Genomic DNA, 4519 nt, shown 5'->3' on the forward strand with positions numbered 1-4519 from the left:
CTGATCGAGAAGGAGGCTCAGCAGAAACACCTCACTCAGGACTACAAGTATAGGCTTTCCAAGCAGAGGGAAGACCTGTGGGAGTGCAAGGACAGATACAGGTGCCTGGAGGTTCAGCGGGCCAAGATGGTCAGCCAGTTCCAGGTCATGATGCAGTCCCACTGGAACAAGGCCCTCCAGCTCTTCACCACCAGCTGTGCTTCTTTCCAGCCTTCATCCAAAACCCCGCAACAGGAGGCTGAAGCAGACCCCAAGTTGGAATTTCTGCCCCCCTCCGAGCTACACAAAAAACCCGCAAAGCAGGAGACTCTCTGTAACAACACAACTGTTCATTGCATGTATCTGGCTGAGGGGTCGTAGTTTGAGGACCCCTGATTTAGTGCAATATAAAAAATGCAAATAATTTTTCTGTGGACCACCAAAATTTTCTTGCAGACCACCAGTGGTCCACGGACCACAAGTCAGTGACCACTGGTTAGAGTGATATAGATTTAGCTTGGCAAGTTCTTGTCAATACGGTGTAAAGAAATGTAAAAACCCCCAAAACCTTGAACTTTGACTGGATTGTGTTATGTTGTTCTTGAGCTGGGCCTGACAGAAAAGTTTTCAATTAGCAATAATCACGCCTGGGATAAACCTCACTAATTACAATACTGCCACTGTATAAAGGTCATGTCAGAAGATATGGCATGATTCCTGTATCCAAATAGTGGAATACAGTATTACCACTATCATGTCTTTCATTTTGCCAACTGAAATTTCCCATTATATCAGTAAATCTGAAAGATACTCTGGATCTGATATCTATGCTGGTTTGTTTCTCATACCCATCATTTCTATTTGATAATAGTAATTCATTCAATTAATAAATGACAGGGGAGGAAAGGACTATAAATTAAAATATACTCTCTTTGAAAGAAACCTTTGGTTTCACTTTCAACAGGAACACACAGAAGAGAAGTCAAAATCCAGTCCAAAGTTCAGAAAGCTGAGCTAGGTTTATCAGCTACTCCAAAGGTCAGAATTTTGTGGATTTCTTTACTTTTTTTCTTTAAAATCAAGTTTTATTGATTATTTTTCTTACACACACACACACACATACACACACACACATTTTATGAACAGAGTATTGGCCGTATCATATCTTATGCAACTTATCATATCCAATTTCATTTTACATAGTTACCATTTTTGCCAAAATATTCTTTTTTCCATACTTTTTTATCTTATCTTAATACTTCTATACTTATTATATAAACAGCATCACCATCCGTCCTCAAATCCTAGTTTTTTAATATTATTTCAATTACTTATCTTATCTTATCCATTGTTGATCATATATATTCCCTTTTAACTTTCATATTAATTTGTTCTTCATCCTAATAAATCTGCACATTCTCGGGGTTGCCTTTCTACCCTCATCTTCCTTGTTTTACAACAATTCTTCTTCTCTCCTCTTTCTTCCCTCCCTTCTTCTATCCCTTTCTACTTATTTCTTTCCTCCTCTCCTACTCCTTCTCTACTTCCCATTTCTTCCCCCCCTCCTCTATTCCTTCCTCCCTTTCTAACCTTCTCTCCTACTCTTATTCCCCCCCCCCTTTCTTCCTCTCCTTTTCCCTTTCTTCTATTCCTCTCTCTCCGTCTTCTCTTCTTCTTCCCTGTACTCTTCCTTCCATTCTCTTTCCATTGTTGTATTCATTTTTAATCCAATATTTTCCACAATGGTATTCGGGCAACCCCGATTCCCCCCCCCACTTATTAACTATATTTTTCAAGGTCCCCATCACATTTTTTAATTATTAACAATGTATTTTAACTCATTCAATTTTTACATTGAAACTTTTTGACTTAATTAACCTTCCACCTCTTATTTTCCTTAGTTCCTAATTTCTTATTCCAACATCCATTAGTTATTTTCTTCATTTACTAGCCTGGGTTTTTTACATGAGCAAAGTACAGTATATAGCCATGATGATGAACCTATGGCACATGGAGCCATATCTGTGGGCACGCAAGAGTTGCCTGGTTCAGGTTTTCAGGCCTTCCAGGCCCACCAGAAGTTGGGAAACAGGCCATTTCTGGCCTCCGAGGACTGGAGAAGGCCTTTTTCATACTCCCCAGGCTCCTAGAAAGCCTCTGGAGCCTGGGGAGAGTGAAAACAGGCCTTCTGGTCCCACTGGAAGTTGGCAAACAAGCCATTTCCAGCCTCCAGAGGGTCTCCGGGTGTGTGTGCAGAAGGCTGTTTTTGCCCACCCCAGGCTCCTAGAAAGGTTCTGGAGCCTGAGAAGGGCAAAAAACAGACCTACCTGGCCCACCATGTCATCGCGTGCCAAAAGTGGGGGTCACGTGGGGGGGTGTCATGCGCACATGCGTGTGATGGATGTGGGCATGCATGCTTGCGACCCCCCTGCGTTCCCCCCACTTTTGGCATGCGATGGCAAAAAGGTTCGCCATCACGGGTATATAGGAATATTAAACTAGGGATCAGGCAGTTGTTTCCAAGAGAAAGATTCAAGCCTGCCTCTTAAATTGTCTTTAATTAAGACAATTACTGCCTTGCCTAGCAAGGAGCTTCACTGAGCTTCCTTGCTCTGTTCACAGAGTCCAAGATTTTGAGACTGTGGCTCATCATCTTAATGCTCCAGTTGTTCTGATGGTGGCTGTGTATGATCAGCCTCAAGTAATTCCTGGCTAGGCATCTCCTGAAGCTTACATTCCACAGGTTCGGTGGAGCAACTTCTTCAGAGTCAGAATCTGAGTCTTGGTTCATGATAGAATGCAAGAACTAGTAAATAAATTTGTTTTTTGGGAATGAAGAATGGAATGAGAAAGGATTTCAAGATAACTCCATCTTGTTTCTCCTTTGTATAAGAGAGGGCAAACAGATACATTAGCAAGTTTTCAAAATTCTGTTAGCATATCCTTCAACAATAAAGTAGAGTTCAAGTAGTACTTGCATTCCCTGACCTGTCCTGCCTCCAAGGGCTGACACAACACCCTCATGGAAATTTTGCTTCAGGCTGCAGAAGAAACTAAAACTGTAACTTTTTAAATAATACATAATTGGCTTAGTGGTGCTTTCTGAAGCACTTATTAAATGTTATGCAGGCTCATCATAAACCAAGGGTTATTGTTTATTCATTTAGCAGCATTTATATACTGCCATAATATAAAATACCTCTTTTAAAAAGAGAATTAAAGTCTCTTGAATATAGCTGTGCTTATCTGATAGCAAAGGTAACCAATTGCTGAGAGAATTTAGAGACAGCTGCAGGGTTTAGCCTGGTAGATGAGAGAATATTGTTTCAGGTAATTGCTTCCCATTCCCATTAAATTAATAATTTCCTTTCCCCTCTATGATTCTGTGATTATATGCTGTTTTATTATATATGTAATTATATAAGATGTTATATGCATATAATATATAATCATATATTAAGAGCCATTTTTGTGCAGTAGTTAAGATATCAGGCTAAAAACTGGGAGACTGGGAGTTCTAGTCCTACCTCAGGCACAAAGCCAGCTGGGTGACCTTGAGTCAATCTCTTTCTTTCTTTAAGCCTTAGGAAGAAGGCAGTGGCATACCACTTCTGAAAGGCTTGACAAGAAAACTGCAGGGATTTGTTCAGACAGTCTCCAAGAATCAAACACGAGTGAATGGAAATATATATTCATGTCACCTTACAACTGCTCACCAGCCACTATCTTTTTTATATATATAGGTTTAGAGTTGTTCTGCAATTCTTCCAGTTGTACTTTGGAACAGCATAAATACATACTCAAGAAGAACGTACAGTTGGGTTAAGGAAGAACCATTGAACTCAGTTTTCTGAATCAGTGCCCTTTGGTTGGGTTCAAGCAATATACCAAGATAAAATGAACATTGTAGCTCAATTATATGTGAAGCCAATCTGTGGGAAGGGCAGAGTCAAAGCATTTGGAAAAGAAACATCTGGGGAAAGATATAAAACTCCTCTCCTAACACACAGTAGCCCTGATTCAAGCTGCAGCCCATAGGCTACTTTGGCTCAACCTTGGCTACTTTAAGATGTCTGAATTCTGGGAATTGTCCAGATATCTTAAAGTTGCTAAGGTTGAGAAACACTGCTTTACACTTTTGACCTTAAAAAGAGGCTATGCCTATGTGTTATTTACATTTTGGAACTCTTCACTGTCCACTCTGCTAGGAAGAAGGTCTGCATTTTCGAATTATATGGAGCAGTCTGGAAGAACTTCCTCTGATCCATCTCTGTTCTTTTGCATATACAGCATGAGTTTCTCTGTGCAGTTATTCTGTGCAGTAGCAGATTTAAGTTCAGGTTCTCCCACCTCCCCCTTCCTTTTATCCTTTGAGTTGACTGTAGCAGGCCAAGCATCACAAAAGCTGATTTATCTTACGGTGGTCATGTCAACAGTTTTCTATAGTGATATCTGAACTGTCAGCTCTTATTTCCTATATAAGTGTTCTTTTCTGCTAAGCTACCAGCAGATCCTGGTATTACTGGCCCCATTCTGTCAG

At 40.4% G+C, this 4519-nt stretch overlaps 1 non-coding gene across 1 annotated transcript; it reads right to left on the reverse strand.

Annotated features, from left to right (window-relative positions):
• Positions 1-505: 505 nt before the first annotated feature.
• LOC131203592 (U4 spliceosomal RNA) lies at positions 506-671 on the reverse strand. The gene has a single exon (XR_009156438.1). It is a non-coding gene; the product is annotated as a U4 spliceosomal RNA (small nuclear RNA).
• Between the last annotated feature and the right edge of the window lie 3848 nt (positions 672-4519).

The sequence above is a fragment of the Ahaetulla prasina genome, chromosome 8 (assembly GCF_028640845.1).
Source record: "Ahaetulla prasina isolate Xishuangbanna chromosome 8, ASM2864084v1, whole genome shotgun sequence".
Lineage (NCBI taxonomy): Eukaryota > Metazoa > Chordata > Lepidosauria > Squamata > Colubridae > Ahaetulla > Ahaetulla prasina.